The sequence below is a fragment of the Podarcis tiliguerta genome, assembly GCF_965153285.1.
Source record: "Podarcis tiliguerta genome assembly, chromosome: 8".
Taxonomy (NCBI): Eukaryota; Metazoa; Chordata; class Lepidosauria; order Squamata; family Lacertidae; genus Podarcis; species Podarcis tiliguerta.
Window position 1 is genome coordinate 84,647,326 of NC_139541.1, and position 27,496 is coordinate 84,674,821.

The 27,496-nt window shown below is 48.3% G+C and overlaps 1 protein-coding gene and 1 long non-coding RNA gene across 2 annotated transcripts in view; one reads left to right on the forward strand and one right to left on the reverse strand.

The window, feature by feature from the left end:
• Nucleotides 1-27,496, reverse strand: part of LOC310684923 — a 174,854-nt gene that overhangs the window by 125,665 nt on the left and 21,693 nt on the right. The window lies entirely within an intron of this gene.
• The window catches only part of LOC310684296 (leucine-rich repeat and fibronectin type III domain-containing protein 1-like protein), a 62,021-nt gene continuing 57,299 nt past the window's right edge, over nucleotides 22,775-27,496 (forward strand). Inside the window, exon 1 of the mRNA XM_083455204.1 lies at nucleotides 22,775-24,124. The gene's annotated coding sequence lies outside the window, so the exon portion shown is untranslated. The remainder of the gene's footprint in view (nucleotides 24,125-27,496) is intronic.

Here is a 27,496-nt window from a genome sequence, read left to right on the forward strand (position 1 = left end):
CCTGGTAATCCCCTTATCTCACCCTTAAAAAGAATAGACACAACACAGTCTTTTGTGATGTATAATAAAAGAAGTTTACTCACACATTCAGTTCACAGTTGGATCTCCATATACATGTGGAATCTATCCCAATCTATCCCAATCAATAAAAAGAGCTGTTGCTCCAATGAAGGAGGAAGTCAAAGAAGGGAGAGATGGCTGCATGCCTTGTCCTTTTCGTTACCTGGACAGGTAAGGCCACGCCCACCTCGAGTCACATGCAAGAGGAAGGATGTCCCAGCCCAGAAGGAAACAGGAAGTTCTCTACTGGCTGGAGCATACATCCCTCTGCAAGTCCACTCTAGGAAAACAAGGAATGTTGTACTTGACTGCTATCGATGTATCACATCCCACATAATGGAACCTCCAGCTCCAGAGACAGTCTATCTAGATTCTTAGGTTCTTAGAGGAATTTGGCCACCATGAGAACAGGTTGTTGAAAGCAAACCTGTGTTGGCGGTGCGGTAAAGCAGAGGGGACACTTATACATATCTGGTGGACCTGTCAAAAAATCAAAAGCTTCTGGGATATAGATGAACTTTTTAAAATGTTTAAATATAACTTTGTGAAAAATACAGAAGTTCCTATTAGGAATAGCAGACACAGGCATACCAAAAGAGGAACAGAAAATATTCCTTTATCTCACAGGTGCGGCGAGGACCTTAATTGCCAGAAATTGCAATTTGTGCCAACAAAAAAGGAATGGCAGGATAAATTATTAGATTATACTGAATTGGCTAGATTAATAGAGACAATTAGGGGACAACCTAGACAAGAATTTCAAAAAGAATGGGGAAAATGCAGAGGATACTTTACGAAACAGTGCCCCTAAATATACACCTGGATTTGTTTCAATTAATTTCTACTGGAGACTTTTTTAAAGTCATAATTAGGAAAAATTGTAATAATCACATATAAAAGAAACAGTATACAAGAAGTAAATAAGGAGGCCATTTACAGGATAAAGGAAGTCTTTTATTTTTATGTTATGTTTTCTTTGTGTAAGGGGATGGGAGTTTAATTTTGATAATTAAATTGTCAATGGTGGTGGGTTTGTTTTGTTGCAGGAATTTGTGTCTAGGTTGGGGGGGGGGTTGCCCCTCCAGCAGATATCATGCACATGCAGCCTACTACCATAACCAGCACAATCGCTTTTGTGCTTTGTCCCCACAAAACACTTCGTCACAGTTTCTTCCTATCTATTCAAAGGGCCTTTGCTGCACGATACCAAATGTAAGAATTCACTGATAAATGTACTTATGTACTGGCTCACAGGGAAAACTTCAGAAATTCATATACACACGTGAGCTCAGCTACTCAGCAGCCCCTCTGCCTGAGTGATAATCCCTGGCATCCTGATACCTGAGTGCCAGACAGGTACCCATTGCAGTAATACCAAACCCAGATGAAGACCAAAGGGTGTGATGAACTTGGCTGGGAAACAGGGAAATGTAAAGATCTCTTTTGTTACACTTGATGGGCGTTTGGTGGAGGGCAAGGGGAACCATGGGGCAGGGTCCAGGATGCTCAGATTACTGCCACCAGACCTCCCTTTCATGATGTAACCCTGATGTAGTTTGGGGGGGTGTAACATGGGGATTAGCAGCTAATAAAAGTTTGGGGGCTCTTTTGTTCGGGGCTTCCATCTTGTTCCACCTGGTGGCAGGTGGGAGTCCTGTTGCGACAGTCTTCAATCAAGACCAAGCTTACTGGCTGCTGTTTTGCTCTGGTATTCCTGGCTGGTGTCCTTGTTTTTTGTCCAAGGGAGCCCTCAGATTTCTCTGTTAGCAGTTTGTATGTATGAGTTGTTGTGGACTGTGTTGTAAATAAAGTAAAAATAAATATATATATATATTTTTTAAAAAAGAGAGAGAACAGGTTGTTGGACTAGATTGGCCTGTGGCCTGATCCAGCGGACAGGCTCTCCTTCAGTTCTCACGAAAGTGCAGGACTTTGATGGCCTGGGAACTCCCTGGAGCCAGTATTGGGACTCACTCTGTCCTGTGATTAATAGACTCTTTTGCTCTGTTGCATAGTCTGGTTTCGTCTCCCCACAGCGACTCCCCCCCGCAGCCCCCGCTTTGGGGGTAAGCCGCCGTTAATGAGGCTGCCTGTTCTTTGCGACTTGACAAGCCCCAGTCTGGCTGGCTCCGTCGCGAGCTGGACTTCGCGGGAGGTGCAGAATTCAATCTATATGCAAATGTGCGTGCGGGGGGAAAAAATAAAGAAATAAAAAATTAGCAGAGGTTGGGGCTGATTGGATCGGTTGTAATGTAAAGAGACAGAACACGTGTACGAGACGAAAGGGCGGGGGGTTAGAGAGAACGGGGGTGGAAAGGCAATGTGAGCCCAGAAACCGGAACAGAAAGTGGATTACGCTTGGCCGTGCTCTAACCGCTAGGCTCCGCTGCCCTCCAAAGAACTGGGATGGTGCTTATTTATTGCACTTGCATCTCGTTCTTCTGTCCGGCAAAATTTGGCCCCTTCCTCAAATGTTCCAGCCCCACGGCCAGGGAACATTCATAGGATAATAGAATTGTAAAATTTTAAGGGACCCCGAGGGTCATCTAGTCCAACCCGCTGCACTGCAGGAAGCACAGCTAAATTCACAGCTAGTTCTGGGGTCTTCTGTTTTTTCAGGGGGGTAAAGGTGAGGTCTTCATGCCAGAGGGGAATGTGGGTGGGTCCAGGTCATTGTGCAGCACTGTTGGGTTGAAATAAACGACAGACGAGTGACAAGTGTCATACGGGAGGCATCTCTCGAGCATGTCTCAGAGAGTCCCTTTGATTGAATATTACAGCATTGCCATGTATGTGCTTGTTGCTGATTGGTTAACACAAATCATACGCAAGGGTTGCATATAGGCATTAATCATCAATAGATTAAAGGTTGGGAAAGAAACACAGAGTTAGACAGGTATGAAAACCTCCATATTAAACTATTACTAATGATAATGATTGATATACTCCTTATTAAACTAGTGATTGATATAACAAAGTTTAAAAGGGCATAACCATCGCATTCGTAGATGTGGTCAACCATGCATTAAGAACAGGTCAGGGTACGATGTTTCATGAACTCAATGTTCTAGGCAGAAACAAAACTTCCCATCACAGCACCGAGTGACAGATGAGGGAGCTGGGGATGTTTAGCCTGGAGGAGAGAAGACTCAGAGGTGATATAATAATAATAATAATAATAATAATAATAATAATAATAATAATAATAATAATTTACACCCCGCCCATCTGGCTGGGCTTCCCCACCCACCCTGGGCGGCTTCCAACCAAATATTAAAATACAGTAATATAGTGGTACCTCGGGTTAAGTACTTAATTTGTTCCGGATGTCCGTACTTAACCTAAAACTGTTCTTAACCTGAAGCACCACTTTAGCTAAGGGAATTTCCCTTTAAAAAAGGGGAAAGTTGACAGCTATGGTCCAACAGTGCTATGGTGACAGCAGCCACGAAATTAAGAGACGCCTGCTTCTTGGGAGAAAAGCAATGACAAACCTAGACAGCATCTTAAAAAGCAGAGACATCACCTTGCCAACAAAGGTCCGTATAGTTCAAGATACAGTTTTCCCAGTAGTGATGTATGGAAGTGAGAGCTGGACCATAAAGAAGGCTGATCGCCAAAGAATGGATGCTTTTGAATTCTGGTGCTGGAGGAGACTCTTGAGAGTCCCATGGACTACAAGAAGATCAAACCTCTCCATTCTTAAGGAAATCAACCCTGAGTGGTCACTGGAAGGACAGATCCTAAAGCTGAGGCTCCAAGACTTTGGCCACCTCATGAGAAGAGAAGACTCCCTGGAAAAGACCCTGATGTTGGGAAAGATGGAGGGCACAAAGAGAAGGGGACGACAGAGGATGAGATGGTTGGACAGTGTTCTCGAAGCTACCAGCATGAGTTTGACCAAACTGCGGGAAGCAGTGGAAGACAGGAGGGCCTGGCATGCTCTGGTCCAGGGGGTCACGAAGAGGCGTACACGACTAAATGACTAAACAACAACAAATGGTCCAACAGTCAAGAAGGCAGGTTTTGCTCATCTTTGATCTAGGAGAAGGAAGACTCCGACCCTAAACCTCAGTTGCCCTTTAGGATATCTTTGGGAGAAGAAAAGGTAGTAAACCCTACACACATCCAGAACGGAGACCCTAAGGTGGTTGGATAGTGCCTTGTACGCCTCCTTCCGGCAGCTCCAGACCCTCCAGTGTCCCTATTTTCCAGGGACAACCCTGGATTTACAGAAGTCATCCCAGTTTCTGATTTGATCCCAGAATGTCACGCTTTTTCTTAGGATGTCCCTATTTCCACTGGAGAAATGTTGGAGGGTGTGGAATTATGTGACCGCCACCCCCCCCCCCAAGCCAAGGAGATAATATAACTATACAACCTTTAGAAGACAACTGAAGGCAGCCTTGTATAGGGAAATTTCTTAATGTTTTCTTAATGTTTTCTTATGTTTTTATATGTGTTGGAAGCTGGCCAGAATGACTGGGGCCAACCCAATCAATGAGTGGGGTATTATTATTATTATTATTATTATTATTATTAATAATAATAATTAAAAAATATTCTTATGCTTATCAACCCGGACACTGAGCTCCAGCTCCGAGGGCCTTCTGGTGGTTCCCTAACTGCGAGAAGCCAAGTTACAGGGAACCAGGCAGAGGGCCTTCTCAGTGGTGGCACCTGCCCTGTGGAACTCCCTCCCACCGGATGTCAAAGAGAAAGACAACTGCCAGACTTTTAGAAGATATCTGAAGGCAGCCCTATTTAGGGAAGCTTTTAATGTTTGATGCATTACTGTATTTTAATATTTTGTTGGAAGCCGCCCAGAGTGGCTGGGGAAGCCCAGCCAGATGGGTGGGGTATAAATAAAAAATAATAATAATAATAGTAATAATAATAATAGAATATTTTCATTGGAGACATGTTGGAGGGCATCCAATTCCTGCAGTCTAAGTGGCTCCCATTATTCTGTCTTGCTCTGCTTTCCTTAGGACCACCTCAGCAATGTTGAGAGAGGGTGGGGTCTTCTCGTCTGGGCAGCCCGGGACCCCCAGACACACTGTCCGGCCTTGCACCCCGCAAAGGAGTCACCCTCCACTGTCTCTCTGCTCCCCCTCCATCCCGACTCCCCCCTCTGCCTCTTGCCCCCAGCCCTGTTTTCCATTTTGCAGCATGCCTTCACCTCCCCTGATTTATTTGCTTTTCAATATTGTCTGCTGCTTTTGGCATTTCTCTAAAGTGGAAACCCGGTATATAAATGAACAAACGAACAGATCTGATGCCTCGCTAGCTATTAAAGAAACTGGGCTCGCAAGATGAGGCCTGGTTTCTCTTGTCGCATTTCCGTAAAATATATGTAAACGCGGCACATCCAGTGAGTAACAGTAGATTATTCCTTGTTTTAGTGAAACCGACAGCAGTAAACTTAATTCTGAGACAGCGTTCCCTCGGGGAGGTGGGGGGGGGGAGCTTGCTTTCCCACCCCCAAACTCTTGCCACCCACACAGACCACAATTTGTACCGATGTGTATATGATTTGTAGCTGGTGCTTCTGTTAAAAAATTTATCTCAAAGCGTCTCCGTTGAGGAGGCACCAATGTCTTTTGTGGGCTCCGGTATAAAGGTAGTAGCTGAGAAGAGATTTCCAAGCTGTTTAGCAAACAGGCCGCTCCAGGACATGAGAACTGATGGACCTCCAATGAAGCTGAATGCTGGAAGCAGCGCATTGTTGAACTATGGAACTCATTGCCACAGGAGGACGTGATGGCCACCCTCTTGGGTGGCTTTAAAAGGGGGTTGGACAAATTCATGGAGGAAGAGAGAGCTATCAATGGCTACCAGTCATGATGGCTATGCGCTGCTCTCCACAGTTGGAATAGCAGTTGCTGGAAATCGCAGGAGGGGAACAGAGGTCTTGTGTTCGAGTCCTGCTTGTGGGTTTTGCACAGGCATCAGGTTGGCCGCTGTGAGAAGATGATGCTGGACTAGTTGGGCCCTTTCTGCCCTGACCCTGCAAACACTCCTTATGGTTTTTTTTTAAAGGCGCTTACTATTTCCTCATAAGGGACGCGGGTGGCGCTGTGGGTTAAAGCCTCAAGTGCCTAGGGCTTGCCGATCGAAAGGTCGGCGGTTCGAATCTCCGCGGTGGGGTGCGCTCCCGCTGTTCGGTCCCAGTGCCTGCCAATCTAGCAGTTCGAAAGCACCCCTGGGTGCAAGTAGATAAATAGGTACCGCTCCGGCGGGAAAGTAAACGGCGTTTCCGTGTGCGGCTCTGGCTCGCCAGAGCTGGCCACGTGACCCGGAAGTGTCTTCGGACAGCGCTGGCCCTTGGCCTCTTTGAGTGAGATGGGTGCACAACCCTAGAGTCTGGCAAGACTGGCCCGTACGGGCAGGGGTACCTTTACCTTTACCTTTACTATTTCCTCATCAGCTTTATTTAATAATAATAATAATAATAATAATAATAATAATAATAATAATAATTTGTATCCTGTCCTCCCCAGCCAAAGCCGGGCTCAGAGCAGCTAACGACAGTAAAAATAGCACAGTGTACATAAAATCACAACCAATTAATTGAAATACATTCTAAAATCAGTTCAGAATCAAATTAATGGCAACCATCTGAAGATTATAGAAGGAGAGAGGGGGTCAGACTGAACCCCGACCAAAGGCCTGGTGGAACAGCTCCGTCTTGCAGGCCCTGCGGAAAGACGTCAAGTCCTGCGGAGCCCTAGTCTCTTGTGACAGAGCGTTCCACCAGATCGGGGCCACACCAGAAAAGGCCCTGGCTCTGGTTGAGGCCAGCCTAACCTCCCTGTGGCCCGGGACCTCCAAGATGTTTTTTATTTGAAGACGGTAAGGTCCTCCGCGGGGCATACCAGGAGAGGTGGTCCCGTAGGTACGAGGGTCCTAGGCCGCATAGGGCTTTAAAGGTCAAAACCAGCACCTTAAACCTGATCCTGTACTCCACTGGGCACCAGTGCAGCTGGTATAGCACTGGGTGAACGTGATCTCGCAGCGAAGACCCCATAAGGAGTCTCGCTGCAGCATTCTGCACCCGCTGGAGTTTCTGGGTCAGTCTCAAGGGCAGCCCCACGTAGAGCGAGTTACAATAATCCAGTCTGGAGGTGACCATCGCGTGGATCACAGTGGCTAGGTCAGGGCGAGAGAGGTAAGGAGCCAACTGCTTAGCTTGGAGGAGATGAAAAAATGCCGCCTTTGTTATAGCTGCAATCTCCGCCTCCATGGAAAGGGAGGTGTCAAAGATTACACCCATACTCTTAACGGACGGTGCTGGCACTAATTGCACCCCGCAAGAGATGGGAATTGCCCCCCCCCCCCAATCCCATATCGCCCCGTCCCAGCCAAAGGACCTCTGTCTTCGAAGGATTTAACTTCAACCGGCTCCCACGTAACCATCCAGCCACAGCTTCCAAGCATCTGGTCAGTGTGTCTGGGGCCAAGTCAGGATGGCCATCCATCAACAGATAGAGTTGGGTGTCATCGGCATACTGATGGCAGCCCAAACCGAAACTCCAGACAAGTTGGGCGAGGGGGCGCATAAAGATGTTGAAAAGCATCGGGGAGAGTATCGCACCCTGTGGCACTCCACACACCAAGGAGTGGCGCGATGACAGTCCCCCCCCAGTGCCACCCTCTGCCCCCCAACCAGAGAGAAACAAGCGCAGCCATTGAAGGACTGTGCCCTGGATCGCCAAACAAACTTGCAGAAGTATAGGGGCAAAACATCCCAGTTCTATAAACACTGACAACTGGGGAACACTGGCCTGCGAGTGCTCCAGTTGGAGAACAGCCTTGACCAAAGGCGTCACGGACTCTGAAGACGCTCGAACTCAGGACGCAAGGGAGAAACGTGCTAAGAGGAAGGCACGCTTGGCAAATCCACACCATGATCAACTCCCACCCGGAAACCAATGTCTCCACTGTGGAAGGACGTGTGGATCCAGAATTGGCTCCACAGTCACTTATGGATTCACTGTTCAAACCGTGTTCATGGAAGACAATCCTACTCAGCTATGAGTCAATTTGGGGAGTAAAGTTTCTGCAAAACTCTCTGCTCTTTGCAACACTCCCCTTCCCCCTTCTTCGTACCTTTTAAGTCTTCCTGGCAACAGAGATGGAGACTCAGAAACTCCAAAGGGGTTAATCTTCTTTCAAATTTGCTGAGGCGGTAATGAACCTTTCATCTCCTCTTCCCTATCAGGCTGAGATCAAGGAGCAGAGCCCTGTCACGGGTCGGATTCCCCCCGCCCTCCCCTCCTTTTAGGAAACCCAGAGAGAGAGACGCTTCTTGCAGGTTTCTAGGGCAACTTGCGCTTGGGAAGAGACTCGGGGACTTGGCAGCTGTTGACAGCTGTCTCTTCCGCCTAACCTCCTTCTTGAGTGGCATGGAGCGGAAGTTTTTCTGATCCGCTCCCCTGCCAGGTATGCCTTCGAAACGCCTCGGGCTTCCTCAGGCATTTTCAGATCTGTCAGCAAAACCAGCAGGAGAAGGTGTCTGCAAATCGCACACATTCCCAGATTTGTCTTGGCACTGCCAGGTTCAGGAGAAGAACCGGATCTGTGTCCAGATTCCTTCCTTCCTTCCTTCCTTGCCTGCTTGCTTGCATGCTTTAGTTATTTACTTATTTACTTATTATTTAGTATCCCACTACTGACACCATTGTCGTTTTTAATTCATTTAATCATTTTTTTCAATACAAACAACAACCACAAAAAATACATGCAACAACCACAGTTCAAGAAGGACACTGACAAACTGGAACGTGTCCAGAGGAGGGCAACCAAAATGGTCAAAGGCCTGGAAATGATGCCTTATGAGGAACGGCTAAGGGAGCTGGGCATGTTTAGCCTGGAGAAGAGGAGGTTAAGGGGTGAGATGATAGCCATGTTCAGATATATAAAAGGATGTCACATAGAGGAGGGAGAAAGGTTGTTTTCTGCTGCTCCAGAGAAGCGGACACGGAGCAATGGATCCAAACTACAAGAAAGAAGATTCCACCTAAACATTAGGAAGAACTTCCTGACAGTAAGAGCTGTTTGACAGTGGAATTTGCTGCCAAGGAGTGTGGTGGAGTCTCCTTCTTTGGAGGTCTTTAAGCAGAGGCTTGACAACCATATGTCAGGAGTGCTCTGATGCTGTTTCCTGCTTGGCAGGGGGTTGGACTCGATGGCCCTGGTGGTCTCTTCCAACTCTAGGATTCTATGATTCTAGGATCTGTGTCCAGATTCCTTCCTTCCTTCCTTGCCTGCTTGCTTGCATGCTTTATTTATTTACTTATTTACTTATTTAGTATCCCACTACTGACACCATTGTTGTTTTTAATTCGTTTAATCATTTTTTTCAATACAAACAACAACCACAAAAAATACATGCAACAAAAACCACAATAACACTAATAACACAATTTAACATTTCAGATTTGAGTGCTGATATACCTATAGATAAAGGTAAAGGGACCCCTGACCATTAGGCTCAGTCGTGGCCGACTCTGGGGTTGCGGTGCTCCTCTCGCTTTACTGGCCGAGGGAGCCGGCGTACAGCTTCCGGGTCATGTGGCCAGCATGACTAAGCCGCTTCTGGCGAACCAGAGCAACGCACGGAAACGCCGTTTACCTTCCCGCTGGAGCGGTACCTATTGATCTACTTGCACTTTGTGCTTTCAAACTGCTAGGTTGGCAGGAGCAGGGACCAAGCAACGGGAGCTCACCCCGTCGCAGGGATTCGAACCACCTACCTTCTGATCAGCAAGCCCTAGGCTCTGTGGTTTAACCCACAGCGCCACCCGCGTCCCGATATACCTATGACTACACCTTTTTAACAATATTTCCCCACCTCTCCTCCCCCTACTTCTCACCACTGTCCGCCTTATCGCTTAAATATTCCTTCTTATCCATTCTTAATTTGTGTACTGACACCATTGTTTGCATTAATTTGCGTACTGACACCATTGTTTGCAATGGGCTGGGTTGGCACACTTGATTTAATTTTTGCTCTCCACCCCCCCGAACAGAAGAGAATCTGCAAACTTACATTTTCTGAAAAACAGATGTTTGATGCATGCAGCTGATCCTTTACACAGCTCCTGGCTATGTGGCAGAGATGCGAAGACCCACAACACCCCCTGTAAGGGGCAGAGAGCACCAGCAGTGTGCCCCCCCCCCAAAAAAACCCCATTCTGTCATTTGTTTTCTGGGTGCTGCTTCCCTTCCCCCACCCTTCCTGTATTGTGCTCTCAAAAAGTCTTGTAAGACCTTTGTAGGAGAAGCTTTTAAAAACCGCAGGTAATTTCAATTATTCTAAAAGACAGGATTTTTTTTATCTTTTATCAGGTAAGTTTTATGGATGCTCAACAGCCAACCTCTTGTTCATCTGATAGCCCTGAATGGTTGCTTCATGTTTCATTATAAGAATGTAAGTGTGTGGAAATGTTTAGGAAAGTAAAGGTAAAGGTAAAGGGACCCCTGACCGTTAGGTCCAGTCGTGAATGACTCTGGGGTTGCGACACTCATCTCGCTTTCTTGGCCGAGGGAGCCAGCATTTGTCCACAGACAGCTTCCGGGTCATGTGGCCAGCATGACTAAGCTGCTTCTGGAGAACCAGAGCAGCACACGGAAACGCCGTTTACCTTCCCGCCGGAGCGGTACCTATTTATCTACTTGCACTTTGATGTGCTTTCGAACTGCTAGGTTGGCAGGAGCAGGGACCGAGCAACGGGAGCTCACCCCGTCGCGGGGATTCAAACCGCTGACCTTCTGATCGGCAAGTCCTAGGCTCTGTGGTTTAAAAGTAGGAGAGGACATACAGTGGTACCCTGGGTTAAGAACTTAAATTGTTCTGGAGGTCCGTTCTTAACCTGAAACTGTTCTTAACCTGAAGCACCACTTCAACGCATGAGTGTTGGATTTGTGCTGGAGCATCCGCACATCATTCCGCTTTGCTTCTGATGCTCCCCCAAAGTTTCTTTCCAGTGGAGATAATTGCGTTATAGCAGACAGAAAAGTGAGACTTTGGCAGTATGCAAAGTAACAGGATTCTAGTAGAGAAAATCCTGCTGGAAGAGGATCCATCCAGGTTTTAATTAGCGTCGAGGGCTTGGCAGCTGGAACGGCAGGGCTTGATTGCTTGAAAATGTAAAGCACTAGAAAATGAAAGGGCTTTTGAGCAGCATGTGTGCTCGACTTCTTTCAGCATCGCAGGGGTTTGGACTAGATGACCTCTGGGGGTCCCTTCCAATTCTACAGTTCTATGATTCCATGGTTCCTTCTCATTCTACAGCTAGTGTCTCTGTGAGAGAGGGTCCATAAATGACCATCTAGCATATATTGTGAGGTCCATAAATGACCATCTAGCATATATTCAACACAAAAAAACAGGCACCATTTGTTGTGGACAAAGGACAGCTGGACATAGAAAGGGCCCCATTACCTTCAGTAGCTTAGGGCTTCACAGTGGCGTAGCGTGGGGGGTGCAGGGGGGGCCAGCCGCACCGGGCGCAACATCTGGGGTGGGGGCGCTCACACTCGCAGCTCTCTGCCCCTACCTGGCTCACTCACTCTCTCTCACTGCAGTGCTGGCTGTACGAATCCGATCCGAGCCGCCGGGTCGCCGCCCACTGTGGAGGGGGGGTGTGCCAGGCGTGCAGTGCGGTGCGGAGAGAGCGCGAGGGACTATCTGGGGGAGGGACAGTGCAGCGGGGGGGGGGGGCGCAAATTACTTGCCTTGCCCTGGGTGCTGACAACCCACGCTACGCCACTGGGGCTTCATCATACAACAACAACAACAACAACAACAACAACAACAACAACAACAACAACATATTATTTATACCCCGCCCATCTGGCTGGGTTTCCCCAGCCACTCTGGGTGGCTTCCAACAAAATATTAAAATACAGTGGTCTGTTAAACATTAAAAGCTTCCCTAAACAGGGCTGCCTTCAGATGTCTTCTAATAGTTGTTTATTTCCTTGACATCTGATGGGAGGGCATTCTACAGGGTAGGCGCCACCACTGAGAAGGCCCTCTGCCTGGTTCCCTGTAACCTCACTTCTCGCAATGAGGGAACCGCCAGAAGGCCCTCGGAGCTGGACCTCAATGTCCGGGTAAAATGATGGGGGTGGAGATACTCCTTCAGGTATACTGGACCGAGGCCGTTTAGGGCTTTCAAGGTCAGCACCAACACTTTGATTTGTGCTCAGAAACGTCCTGGGAGCCAATGTAGGTCTTTCAGGACTGGTGTTCTGTGGTCTCAGCGGCCGCTCCCAGTCCCCAGTCTAGCTGCCGCATTCTGGGTTAGTTGTAGTTTCATCAAACCTAAATCTGGCCCTGCCCATATACCTGAAATCTTGGAGAGCCCTTGCTTAGAGACCATATTAAGCTTAGCTGGAGTTCCCCTGCACATCTGGGATTAGGAAGGGACGGGGTGTCTTCTGAAGCAGAAACCTTGAATTTCCCGGAGCGTTGAGCCCCAGCACCTCTTTGCTTGAGAAATCAAGCAGCAGAGATTGGCACATCCCACACCCTCCTCCTCAAATAATGAATTTGAGGCTCTGGGAGAGCCTCAGCGGGCTCGGGTGGAATGAAAATGACACTGTCATTTCTTTTCTCCTCATGCATTTGCAATGTGCCAGTCCTTGCGACTTCAGCGGTTAAGCGGCTAACTTAGCCATTCTTGCACTCTGCCTTAACAGTGGCTGTGCTGTGGTGGAACCCCTGGCTGTGGAGATGACTGGCGCCCGATTCCCTGGGAACTACAAAGCTCCTGGATTTGAAAAACAGCGACTTGGACACCGTCACAATACACTTGGAACGTCTCTGCGCGCTCCTGCCTCTGTCTGTGCGCAGAAATATCCCCTTTAATCCTTGCCATTTACAGGACGGCCCTGGTGTTAAATCTGCATCTTGAAGCCATCATTGAATTTATTTGTGTAATCTCCCGTTCACACATTTGCATGATGTGAGTGTACACATCTTTTAAAAATGCATTTAATTTATAACTCGATGGAAAGCGCCCGGGGTTGGGCGGCGCTTTTTTTATTATTATAAAGCATAAGACAACGCAAAGGGGGAAGAATAACTCTCCATATTTTAATTTGTTATGTCGAGCAAAAACATGCTTATGCCTGCCAGCCCCAAAACGTTATCCCGTATTAAGAGGGTTCGTCGTCTTCCTTGTCAGTTGGCCCCAGAGGCAGCGCTGCCGAGTCACGGTCTTCGAAATTCAAGGCTTCAAGAAACCCTCACCACAAGGATCCAGTCTGCTGGAGGGAGCCCCCGGACCAGGTGCCCTGGGAAAACAGGATGTTGCAGAAGATGTTGAGCATATGAAGCAAGCTGCATTATATTAACTCAGACCAGCGTCTGCCCCAGCATCTACTACCCTGAATGATGGTGACTCAGGAAGGTCATAGGGTACAAGGCTGGGAGCCCACCAGTAGATGGCGCCATAGTAAATGACGGTATCCACATACAGTCATACCTCTTGTTACGTTTGCTTCAGGTTAAATCTTTTCAGGTTGCGTCCTGCAGCGACCTGGAAGTACGGGAAAGGGTTACTTCTGGGTTTCGCCACTTGCGCATGCGCAGACGCTGAAAATGACGTCACGTGCATGCGCAGAAGCGGGTTGCGTTCTGCTCATGTTGCGAAGGGGGCTCCGGAACAGATCCCGTTCACAACCAGAGGTACCACTGTACACCCAAGTACAGTGGTCCCTTGGTTCTCAAACGCCTTGGCACTCAAACAACTTGGAACCAAAACACTGCAAATTTGGAAGTAAGTGTTCTGGTTTGTGAACGTGCTCCGTTTTGAGTGTTACATTTCCGACTTGAGTGCCACACTTCCGTTTTGAGTGTTACTCTGAGGACTCTATGTTTTTGCTATTTATTTTGCGTTTTTGTGGCTCTTTTTGTTTTGTGTTTGTGTGGAACCCAGTTCAGCTACTGATGGATTGATTGTGTGACTGCAGTACATTGTTTATTGCTTTCATTTTATGGATCAATGGTCTCGTTAGATCGTAAAAATTCATGTTCAGTTGCTGTTTTAGGGGTTGCTTTTAAAAGTCTGGAACGGATTAATCTGTTTTGCATTACTTTCTATGGGAAAGCAACGCTCCTTGGTTTTGGAACGCTTTGGTTTTGGAACGGACTTCTGGAATGGATTAAGTTTGAGAACCAAGGTACCACTGTAATGGCACCGCTCTGGCCAGACCCTATCTGGAGTCCTGTGGACACCACAGTTTAAGAAGGGCATTGACAAGCTGAAACGTGGACAGAGGAGGGCAACCAAAGTGACCGCCGGTCTGGAAGCCAAGATGCCAACAAAAGAAGAATGGGAAGAAAAACTGATGGAATATGCTGAAATGGCGAAGTTAACTGCAAAACATAGAGACAAGGATAATAGAGATTAATTATTTTTTTTTAAAAAAGACTGGGAACCATTTACCGTATTTTTTGCTCTATAAGACTCCCTTTTTCCCTCCTAAAAAGTAAGGGGAAATGTCTGTGTGTCTTATGGAGCGAATGCAGGCTGCGCAGCTATCCCAGAAGCCAGATCAGCAAGAGGGATCGCTGCTTTCACTGCGTAGTGATCCCTCTTGCTGTTCTGGCTTCTGAGATTCAGAATAATTTTTTTCTTGTTTTCCTCCTCCAAAAACTAGGTGCGTCTTGTGGTCTGGTGCGTCTTATAGAGCGAAAAATACGATATGTTGCACCTACAGAAAAAGTGTAAAGATATGGACTCACTAGCAGTGTTTGAGTCAACATTTACAATTAACAGCATAGAAATTAAAATGGGAAAATAGAAAAGTGCAAGAGGAAATATGAAAATAAGTAGGGTATAAAAATGTTGAGAATATAATAATACTGAAGTTAAAGACTGCATATTAAGAATAAAACAAGGAGGGGAAGCAAATATTCAAAGAACCAGAAAATTAAGTTGAAGGAAGTCGTGGAGAGGGGAAAGAGGGTTGGGGATTTATATCCTGTTTTGTTTTTGAGATAATGTTGACTGTGTTTGATTAAATAATTTTTTATTGAGTTTTACAGATTTTAACAAAAACAAATGAAGCACAGATCTGGAAGCCAAGATGGGCTGGAATAGATTGAGGACTCTTCCGACTCTACAATCCTGTGGTTCTACGAGTCCAGCATTCAACAGAGGCATCGCCCCAGAACCTGCCTTCAGTGCAAAGCCATATAATGCAGTAATGTTAACGGGAAAATCCGAGGGCTCCCTTGGACCAAAAAAAGACACCAACCAGGATCACTTGGAGCAAAACAGCAGCCTGTAGGCTTGGCCTTTACTGAATACTGTCGCGACAGGACTCCCACCCGCAACAAGATGAAGCAAAATGGAAGTCCAGAACAAAAGAAGACCCCACCTTTTATTACTTACTAATCCCCCAAACTACACCCCTAAGACTACATCACAACTACATCACAGAAAGGAGGGGTTGAGGGAGGAGTTGTGGTGGTAACCTGAGTGTCCTGTCACCTGGCTGGTTCCCCCTTTCCCCCTCCCCATGAGTACTTTCCAGGTGACAAAGGGGAGTTTGCAGTTTCCTGCCCCCAGAGGGAAGAGCTGATCATTGTCCCTTGTTCCAGTCCCTGTGCTGAATCCACTCCCATATGCAAGTTCTTTGTGATCTTGATGGTCTTCTGTCTAGGACCATCAGGGTTGGCATAGCAACTGGGCAGGGCTCCTGTGGATGTGTTGGTATGCTGAAGGGATTATGGCTGCCCTGTATCAAACCTTCCCCATTTTGTAGTCCTTCCTTCATGGAGTAAAATAAAAGTGGAACAGTGCAAATCCGATGTATGGTTGATTTTCTATGAATTTATAACAGAAGCGTAGCGTATGTAGTGTGTGTGTGTGTGTGTGTGTGTGGTTTGTACAAACTGAATGATTGGGGGGGGGTTCCTGCAACAGTAACAAAGATGACGGTGCATCTGAGCATGAACAAAGCGCATGAGCAGAATGGAGCGGAGGAGCAGAAAGTGTGTCAGCCTGGGACGCCGGCAGCCCTCGCTTGCGAAGTTAAACCCCTCAAATGCCCCAGGACTAACTAGCCAGAAACTTGCGCAGAACAGGCACATTTTCGCCCGCAGAGTACCTGTTTTATTAAGAGCAACTGACAGGCCTATTATTCCCATCTCCCCGAGCTTCCTAATCAGACATGCTTTATACAGGATTATTTGGGTCTCGCGGAGCCAGCCTCTGTTTCCCTCTCTCTCTCCCGCCCCCCTTGCCCCCATTGCACCACATTTCCCAGACAACCCATCTCATGCGCCTTGCTATGGACGCTGGGTTATTAATCCCACTCACGGCCTCTTCTCCCAGAGGCCAGCTTGGTGCAGCTGCCGATATTAAATTGGGAGGGAGGGAGGGCAAGGGGAAGAGGAGGGAGATCTCTTTAGAACTTAGCAATTATTTCCCTGGCTAGGAAAAGGGAGGGGAGGAGGGAGAAGAGGAGGAGGAGGCTGGGAGGCAGAAAGGAGGGGGGGGGTGTCCCAGGGCTGATGGCAGTTGTATGTATTTATCTATTACATTTCTCTTTTTTTATTCATTTTATAACACAAATTAAAAAAACAAACAGAAAAGACAAACAGTACAAACAAATTCTTGACATACCCTTATTTTTCTAAACATTAAGTGGGCTTCCCCACGTCCCACCTATCTGATTTTCATTTTCATCTTTTAGCAGTTTAAAAAAGGTAAAGGGGACCATTAGAGGTCCAGTCGTGGCCGACTCTGGGGTTGCGGCGCTCATCTCGCTTTATTGGCTAAGGGAGCCGGCGTACAGCTTCTGGGTCATGTGGCCAGCAGGACTAAGCCGCTTCTGGCAAACCAGAGTAGCGCACGGAAACGCCGTTTATCTTCCCGCCGGAGTGGTACCTATTTATCTACTTGCACTCTGACATGCTTTCAAACTGCTACGTTGGCAGGAGCAGGGACTGAGCAATGGGAGCTCACCCCGTCATTGCGGGGATTCGAACCGCCGACCTTCTGACCAACAAGTCCTAGGCTCTGTGGTTTAACCCACAGCGCCACCCGCATCCCCTTCAGCAGTTTACATATACAGTGGTACCTCCAGTTAAGTACTTAATTCATTACGGAGGTCCGTTCTTAACCTGAAACTGAAACTGTTCTTAACCTGAAGCACCACTTTAGTTAATGGGGCCTCCTGCTGCTGCCACTGTGCTGCCGGAGCACACTTTCTGTTCTCATCCTGAAGCAAAGTTCTTAGCCTGAGGTAATATTTCTGGGTTAGCAGAGTCTGTAACCTGAAGCGTATGTAACCTGAACTGTATGTAACCCGAGGTACCACTGTATCATAATTTCTAACCATCTTAAAAAATACACACTTAAAAAATAAAAAATCACACTTAAAAAATAGCTTCACATTTTATCACTTACAAATAATACTATTTTAAAATACCCTATCTTCTACTTCTAACCCTACAGCCTATATCCACTTCCAAAGCTATTCTCAGATTTTAATATTAACATATTTTTTCAAATATTCCTTAAACTTCTTCCAGTCTTCTTCCACCGTCTCTTCTCTCTGGTCTCGGAGTCTCCCAGTCAGTTTGGCAAGTTCCATATAGTCTATCTATTACATTTCTCAAAGAGGAACTCAAGGTGCTGGCACACAGTCCTCTCCCTGCCCATTTGAGCTTCGCAACATCCCTGTGAGGTAGGTTCGGCTAACTGGCCCAAGGTGAGCTTTACGGGTGAGTGGGGATTCGACGTCTGCTGTCTCCTGGGTCTCCAGTCCAGCGCTCTAACCACTATGCCACACTGTCAGTGAATGCTTTTATCTGCCGCTTTTTCTTCTCTGTAAAATTCCACACTCACCAGGGCGGCAGCTTTTGTTTTGAGTGGTGGAGGGTGTGTGTGTGTGTGTGTGAAAGAGCAATTTTCTGTTAAAGGATGGGTGGTGGCTAACAGATTGGGTTTGAATCCTGACAAGACAGAAGTACTGTTTTTGGGGGACAGGGGGCGGGTGGGTGTGGAGGATTCCCTGGTCCTGAATGGGGTAACTGTGCCCCTGAAGGACCAGGTGCGCAGCCTAGGAGTCATTTTGGACTCACAGCCATCCATGGAGGTACAGGTCAAATCTTTGCCCAGGGCAGCTGTTTACCAGCTCCATCTGGTACGCAGGCTGAGACCCTCCCTGCCTACAGACTGTCTCGCCAGAGTGGTGCACGCTCTGGTTATCTCCCGCTTGGACTAATGCAATGCGCTCTACGTGGGGCTACCTTTGAAGGTGACCCAGAAACTACAACTAATCCAGAATTCAGCAGCCAGACTGGTGACTGGGAGTGGCCGCCGAGACCACATAACACCGGTCTTGAAAGACCTACATTGGCTCCCAGTACGTTTCCGAGCACAATTCAAAGTGTTGGTGCTGACCTTTCAAGCCCTAAACGGCCTCAAAGGCCCAGTATACCCAAAAAAGCATCTCCACCCCCATCGTTCTGCCCGGACACTGAGGTCCAGCTCTGAGGGCCTTCTGGCGGTTCCCTCGCTGCGAGAAGCCAAGTTACAGGGAACCAGGCAGAGGGCCTTCTCGGTGGTGGCGCCTGCCCTGTGGAACGCCCTCCCACCAGATGTCAAAGAGAACAACAACTACCAGACTTTTAGAAGACATCTGAAGGCAGCCCTGTTTAGGGAAGCTTTTAATGTTTGATGTATTACAGTATTTTAATATTTTTTGGAAGCCACCCACAGTGGCTGGGTATAAATAATAAATTATTATTATTATTATTATTATTATTATTATTATTATTATTATATGACACAGGTCAAAGCAGCGCTGGAGGTGTCCCCAACTGGCAGCAGCTTCAGACCAAACACATTCACTACTGGCCCAATCGCCTTGCAGTTACCATCACTTTGCTGCACATAACAATGTGCAATCTTTTCCCCCCCCAATGCAAAAATGAGACAAAACTTTATTTGCAGCTTTGAGTGGGAGTGCTTCCATATGCAAACTCTCCTCCACTTCCTGTTCCTTGAGATGGCAGGGAAAATTCATTAACACAGAGACAAGATGAAGGATGCTGGTATATGGTCCCCAGATCTGAATAGCAAGGTGGATAAGAACCTAAATCCACTTAGTCCGGCATCCGAGTCCATCACAGTCTCCTGTGGAAGGAAATCCCTCACTTTAGCTATCCACTGCGTGAAGAAATCCTATCGTTTATCTGTCCTGGATATACAGAATTTGGCTTCTTTACAATAAGAGAGCTTGATAAAAAAATAGATATTTTTTTCTTTGTTTCCCAATATGCATGCAGAGCGTATTGGAAGCAAAGAAGCCTTCTTGCAGGAGATTTCCCAGGGAGCAATATACCAAAACACACCCCCTGCCCAGTTCCTGCTAACTTTCCTGCAAGAACTTCTTTGCTCAGCTTCTCCCATTCAGCTCAGATGCAAATTGCCTTCCTCTCATCTGGAGAAGCAATCTGCGCTGGGGATCTCATTTCAAGCAACAGAGAGAGGTCCTCAGCTATCAGGAGACCGGCTCTCCTGTCATTAATTCCCAGTACTTCTTCACACAGAACATAGTTAAACTATGGAACTCACTGCCACAGTGCTGGTTGGCCATGAACTTGGATGGCTTTCATGGAGGAGGAGAAAAAACCACGAAGGGGACGGCTGTCGATGGCTCCTAGCCAGGATGGCTCTGTTCTGCCTCCACGGTCAGAGGCAGCGATGCTTCTGAATTCTGGCTGCAGGAAATCGCAGGAGAGCAGAGTTGCTCTTGGGCTCAAATCCTGCTTTCTGGTTCCCTGCAGCCACAGTGATAAGAGGATGCTAGACTAGGTGGGCCTTGGTCTAATGCAGGGGTCAGCAAACTTTTTCAGCAGGGGGCCAGTCCACTGTCCCTCACACCTTGTGGGGGGCCGGACTATATTTGTTTGGTGGGGGGGAAAGAATGAATTCCTATGCCCCACAAATAACCCAGAGATGCATTTTAAAGAAAAGCACACATTCTACTCTTGTAAAAACACACTGATTCCTGGACCGTCTGCAGGCCGGATTGAGAAGGTGATTGGGCCGGATCCGGCCCCCGGGCCTTAGTTTGCCTACCCATGGTCTAATCCATCATGCTCTTTTTATTTTCTTATGAGCTCCCACCCCAGAGATCCTTTTTACGATTAAGGAATATTCCTGGGACTTTCTGCAAGCGAAGCCTGCTTCCCTGCTGAGCTAAGCTAAGCCGATCCCTGATTCTGATGAATATTCCCTCGCATGGGGAGGCAGAAGACAGACCCCCCCCATATGAGAGCACTCAAGATTTTGCAATATCTGCATCCCCACGTGATGCCGCCATTAGGACGTTGCAGGTTTCAATGCCCAAATAAAATTGGATGCTTCAGATAAGACCCACTGTCTTTATGCTAGCAAGCTTCTGAGCTACACAGAACCACCACCCTCTTTCCCATTTCTGTGCCACATACAGGTTGTGGCCAGGAGGTGCTTGGGGGGGGGGAGGAAGGGAGAGGAACTATTAATATCTTCGCTGAGCCAGCTGGCCAGGCTTAATCCTGGCATGAAGTGCTGACTCCCCCAAACCTACCCCAAAACTGGGTTACTGCCATGGCTGAGTTCCTTCACATTTGGAAGAAAAGCAGGAGAGCGGGCAGAAGAGGCCTCATCCTGCATTTCTGGAAGGAGATGCTGGAGAAACTACACTGCTTATAAATCTGTTGCCGTAGAGCAGCGGGCAGGAAGAGGACACCTCAGATCTCAGGGCTGAAAGTTAGAACCATAGAATTGTAGAGTTGGAAAGTTGTTTAGCTTTTTTTTCTTTTATTTTAGGAAACCACCAACATTTTGAGCCTTTTGGGGGAGACCTCCACCAAAAATTGTGATTTTAAGCTGTGGGTAGGCAAACTAAGGCCCGGGGGGCTGGATCCAGCCCAATTGCCTTCCAAATCTGGCCCGTGGACGGTCCGGGAATCAGCGTGTTTTTACATGAGTAGAATGTGTCCTTTATTTCAAATGCATCTCTGGGTTATTTGTGGGGCCTGCCTGGTGTTTTTACATGACTAGAATGTGTCCTTTTATTTAAAATGCATCTCTGGGTTATTTGTGGGGCATAGGAATTCGTTCTCCCCCCCCCCCCCAAAAAAAAACATTGTCCGGCCCCCCACAGGGTCTGAGGGACAGTGGACGGCCCCCTGCTGAAAAAGTTTGTTGACCCCTGTTTTAAGCTGTTTCCGGTGCTTTTTCCATTGCATTGACATACATCCGGGGACATTTCGCCAATTTGGCAAAATCTTCCTGATGCCATTTTTACACAGAAAAGCAAGACATGTCAGGAATGGCAAGCCTAGCCTGGGTGAATTTTTGCATAGAAAGAGCCAGTGTAGTGGTTCAAGTGCTGGACTGGGGTCTGGGTGAGGCCAGAGTTCAAATCCCACCACTCGACCATGAAACTCTCCGGAGATGACCTTGAAGGTTAGAAGAGGGTCGTGGGGATTAAATGAGGAGACCCATGCCTGCTACCTTGAGCTCCTTGGAGAAAAAGGTGAGATATTTCAATGGCTGCAGGTTCTTGTGCTCATGTTCTGCTCAAAGGTATCTCTGTCCGGTTGGCTGCTGTGAGACCAGGATGCCCATCTATCTACTTATATCATGTTCTTATGTAAGTTAAATTGTTCCTTATGGTCCTAATGCTAGCACATTTGCAAAGCTAAGCAGGGTCCGCTCTGGTTTCACGTTGGATGGGAGACCATGTGTTAGGATTCTTGCATTGCAGGGGGTTGGACTAGATGACCCTAGAGGTCCCTCCCATTCTATTATTCTAACATTGCGTTTCAATAACCCGCTCTGGGACCTTTGTTGTTGTTGTTTAGTCGTGTCCGACTCTTCGTGACCCCCTGGACCAGAGCACGCCAGGCACTCCTGTCTTCCACTGCCTCCCGCAGTTTGGTCAGACTCATGTTTGTAGCTTTGAGAACACTGTCCCACCATCTCGTCCTCTGTCATCCCCTTCTCCTTGTGCCCTCCATCTTTCCCAGCATCAGGGTCTTTTCCAGGGAGTCTTCTCTTCTCATGAGGTAGCCAACGTCTTGGAGGCTCAGCTTCAGGATCTGTCCTTCCAGTGAGCACTCAGGGCTGATTTCCTTCAGAATGGAGAGGTCTGATCTTCTTGCAGTCCATGGGACTCTCAAGAGTCTCCTCCAGCACCAGAATTCAAAACCATCAATTCTTCGGCGACCAGCCTTCTTTATGGTCCAGCTCTCACTTCCATACATCACTCCTGGGAAAACCATAGCTTTAACTATATGGACCTTATTGTCCATGGAATTTTCTTGGCAGGGATACTGGAGTGGCGTGCCGGTTCCTGCTCCAGGTGGATCACGTTTGGTCAAAACTCTCCACTTTGACCTGTCCATCTTGGGTGGCCCTGCACGGCAGAGCTCGTCGCTTCCCTGAGTTATTCAAGCCCCTTCCCCAGGGCAAGACAGTGATCCATGAAGGGGTATGGGACCTTAGGGCGAAGAAACGCGGCAACCAGCCTGCCCTGGGTGCCAATGATGGGTGCGTGTGAGCGTGCAAGCCAGCTAGCCCCCTAACCTGGGTGGGGCTTCTGCTGCGCCTTTAAGAGCCGGCGGGGCGGGGCGCCCGGTGCCTGGTCCGGAGCCCAGAAGCCGCCCTGCTTGTTCGCCGGCGCAAGCCAGAAGGAGGCGCTCCCTGAAGGCGCGGCTGCTGGCGCCGGGCATCTTGGGCCAGGGAGCCCGCGCCGGGTCTTGCAGGCTGCCGGCTCCGGCTCTCTCCATCTGCCCTCGGCGGGGCCATCCTGCCGGCGCGCTCCCTGCATCCCTCTCTCCATCCCCCGCATCTGGTACCCATCGCCTGGCAACCTGCATCCTCCATCCTCTGCGGATGCTCCGCTCTTGCCCCGCCGACTTCGAGCCCTAGAACCGCCGGGCTTTTTTTTCCTCTTCCCGCCTCGGGGGGCTTTCTTCACATGCAGCGCCCGGCGGAGAGGGGCTCGCCGCTGTATCCCCCCACCCCGCTCCAAGCTGCGATGCCCACGGTGGGCGTGGGCCGCCCATCCCCCAGCGGAGCAGCCTCGCTGCCCGGCAGCGCCCAAGCCGCCCTCTTTGGCTTCTAGAGAGATCTGCAAGGGCGATAAAGGAGCGGCGCTGTGGGGGGGGGGGGCAGAGGACAGGAGAGCCCCCCGGGGGACGCGCACCCCGTGCAACATTAACTCTTTGTCCGCCGCCGCGGAGGGATTGCAGACGGGAGAGATGGTGGTCGCCGCTGGTTGATTTTATTACACATTAAACGTGCGCGTATATCTTCTCTGCTATCCGGGGCTGCTAACCTAACGAGAGAAAAAAAGGTGTTTTCTGGGGTCCCCTGGATGGCCGCTGCCTTTGCGAAGAGAAAGCTCTGGGCAGTTTTGCAAGCTCCACGCCCTGGTGGGGAGAGAGAGATCGAGAGAAAGAGAGAGAGAGATCCCTTCCCCCATCTCCATCTTCCTCATTGGAGACCAGCTGAAGGAAAGCAGAAGGCTTGGATGGCTCCCAGCGCTTGAGGATCGCTTCCGAAAGGTGAGCCCAGGAAGATCCTGCAGGAAGGAGATGGGCTTTCCTCTTTGTTCTGGACAGCGTCGTTTCAGGATGTGAAGCGGCGGGCACCTCTCCTGGCGCAGCGGCGGCGGCGAGAAGACCGCTGCCTGGGCACCTCCAGCCCATCTTTTGCACCGAGAGCCTGGCAGAAGGCAGCGAGGCTGGCGCGGTGGGCTTCGAGCTCCCCTCTCCCCGCTCTGTAGCTCTACAGATCTTATTTCATCGCAGGGCATTTGGGCCAACCGGGGTGCCAATGGGCACGCTGCCTGGCATCCCTGGCGGTGCAGTGTCCTCCTCCGAACGGGCACATCGGTTTCCCCGATGGGAGCCCGGCTCCCAGTTCTAGGGACTTGGAGGAACTGGGATGGATGGCGGAGCAGCTGCCCTAGGAACCGGCCGCCGTGGGGAGTGAACCCCAACGCCTATGGGTCGCTGGAGCTGCAGAGCAAGGTACGTTGCTGGGCTGTCGGGGCTTCTTGGCACCCAGAGATTCCTCCGGAGATTTGGGGCGCAAGCCGACTTGTCTGGGATACCGAGGGAGCTGGGTGGGGGTATTGGCTCTGGAGATACGGTTGTAAAAATATATATATATATATATATTTGTAGCATGCTCTGCCTTGTGGGTTTTACAAAACCTTGCCCAAATAGAAATCTAGGTTGCTAAAGAGCTCTCAGTTGCATCCATCGGCTAGAAACATTTTGGGGGATGGATTTGTGATAGATTTGGATTTTATTTTTTGAGGAGTTGGAGGAAGAACTAGGATTTTAACCAGATAAAGGTGGTTTTTCTGAGCATGTGCAGAGTGCATTTGCTTTGCCACTGAATTTTTGTGCCCACTGAGGCCTCGCTCGACTTTGGCCATTTTTAAAAAAATTCAGGAAGGTGAGGAAGAAGAAATAGAGCATGTGCAGAGTGCCTTTCCCCATCACTGCTCAGTTATCCTTGCAAGGGCCATGGGAAGTGATGGGGAAGTCCTATACCAGCTCATCCCTTCCTGTCGCCTTGATTTTCTTTTCGCAGTCCACCCTCCCTTCCTGCCCTGTTCATTAAAAACAGAATTATTCTAATCTGCTCTTTCACGATGGGGGTGTGTGTCACACACTAAGGAGACGGATCAGTGGAGATTAAAAGAAAAGAAAATTAGACACAAATAAGAACTCTCCAAATGGCCATCAAACCCTTGGCTCCCGAGGATGATATTGCTATCGATTACTATGGGATGTAATTTGCATGCCCAAGTGCTTTACAGCGACTGTCTTCTTAACAAAGAGGAGTGATTAAGATGCTTTAGAGACCCCCCCCGCCGTAAAATGGGGGGTTTTAATTATTGAACTCTTGGGTTTTGTTGTGAGATCGTTCCTTCAAAGCCCTTTGAGCGAGGAGATGGGAGCGCACAGTGATTCATAACAATATGATCTCCCCTTTTTGTGGGCGCTCACAGAGAGAAGTTGCTTTGCCCCCTTTTAAAACAAGCTAGAAGGAAAAACATCGCTTCCTCCGGGCTATCCCACCCCCCCACTGCGTGGGGTGAACCCCCAAAACCCTTGCAGTGTGGGAGTGACGTGTGTATGTGTCTGTTTGCGCCTTGCCCTTCCTGGCACCCCGAAATTCGCTGCCACTCTTGCCGGAGTTGCTAGGAGAGCTGAGCCAATGAAGCGAGATTAAGGAAATTTACGAGATTTCAGGAGCGTGCTGTCTCTATATCTGTGTGATATAAGGTGTGGCAAGTGACTGAAAGGGTTTTTCCCCTTGTTCCTGAGCTCAGGTTTCCATCTCGCAGCTTCGTTTGGATGGCTCCAACTCTAATTCTCCCACAAACACTGGTGTTTTAAAAAATTTCAGACATTTGGGACCTGGTGACTTTTGCAGCATTATTATTATTGTTATTATTATTATTATTTAGCCACCCTTCATCCTAAAGTCTCAGGATGGGTTGCAACGATAAAACACAATATTTAAAAGAGTTTAAAACAGTGGGGTGTAGTGGTTAGCGTGTTGGAGTAGGAGCTGGGAGACCAGGGTTCAAATCTCCCACTAGACTGTGAGTGACTGTGACCGTGTGTGTGTGTGTGTGTGTGTGTGTGTGTGTGTGTGCAATCACTGCCTCTCAGCTGACCCTCTGCACAGGGTTGTTAAATAAAGAGGAGAACCATATATTACATCCCATCAACTCATGGGAGAAAAAGGGATATGAATGCAACCAACAAATAATAATAATAATAAACTTGCAATCACAAAAATCAGGCGGGTCCTAAAAATATACACCCCAAGTGTCTAAAGCCAGGGCGAAGGGGCTTGCAATTTCCATCCCCAATCCCAAATTTCCTACAAGCAGAGGGCAAGAATCTTGGGCTGTAAGAATTTTGGGAATGTACACTGTTGAGCAGCTAGTTTAAGGCAGGCTTTGCTAATCTGGTGCCATCCAGATGTTCTGGGCAACAACTCCTGTAAACTGCTGGGAGTTCTAGCGCACAACATCAAGAGGGTGCCAGGTTGGCAAACGATGGGTTAAGAGAAGAGGCTGCCTGGTTCTTTCCTCTGACAGGGACAAGAGGGTATAGGACAGAGTTTCCCAAACTTGGTTTCTCCAGCTGTTTAGGGACTACAATTCCCATCATCCCTGACCACTGCTCTTGCAACTAGGGATGATGGGAGTTGTAGTCCAAAAACAGCCAGAGACACAAGTATGAGAAGCACTTGTATAGGGACACAATCCAAACATCTGTAGCACACCACGAGTTGGGAATCTGGGGTATCCAGCGGCGATCCTCTCCAGATGTTGTGGGGGGCTCCCATCACCCTGACAATTAGCCACAGGCTGATGGGAATTGTAGTCCAGAATATCCAAAGGGTTGGCTACCCATGGAGTGGATAGGGAATATCCATTTGTTTCTCTTTCCTTTCTCAAGTCTCTAGTCCTCAAGAAAGGCGGAAAGAAGTTTAGGGGTCTGCACTGAGCACGGACTTGGGACTTTTTTCGCAGAACATGTGAACTTTCCCCCAAAGTGTTGTGTCGTTGTCCCCCCCCCCCCCCGCACCAGAAATAGTCCATCTGCAAGAGGCAGGCAGAAACATTCAAGTGGTAAAGGGGTGGGATGTTTCGAACCCTTCCCTGACCCTATTTTTTTTGGGGGGGGGTGTTTGCTTCTCCTGCCTCCCCCCCCCCCCTTGTCCCATGCCCTTGTTTCACTTGCTAATGTGAGCTAAATAAATTCTGCAACAAACAAACAAACAAGCCCAAAGCCTTGCAATATTAATACGTCATGTAAATTAAGGCTGTTCTGCATAAATTAGTTGGAGCGGAGCGAATCTGGACTTTCTCTGAGCAGAAATCCGAGTGTAGCGCATGCATTATGGATTCAGAAACCCGCAAGTTGTTTTCCTCAGCGGAGCTCTGTGCCTCATTTTGCGCAACAGACCCAAAGAGAGAGTCGTGCTATATTCCCCCCCGCCTTGCAGCTTGGCTTACTTGCTCGAGTTACCACATCAAAGAAAGACAAAAAAAGCAGAGAGAATACAGAACTCTTTATTGCAGGAGAAGAAATATCATATATTTATTCAAGCATCCTGTTAACAGATCTGATATAGGCCACATTTTACGCAAGGTGTTTCAGCGTGAGCCAAACCAGCTTCCTTTGGCATGAGGTCTTCATCAGTTGCTTAATGCCAGCTTAGAAAACACAGCAAACCTGTACAAATAAAATAAAAATAAACGAAGGGCACGTTAAGGTCAGCGCTTCTGAAGTTATCAGCCAACCGTACATCAAAAGTGGCAAACTAAATATTCACCAACAGGCCTTGACATCTGGCGCATAAAATTT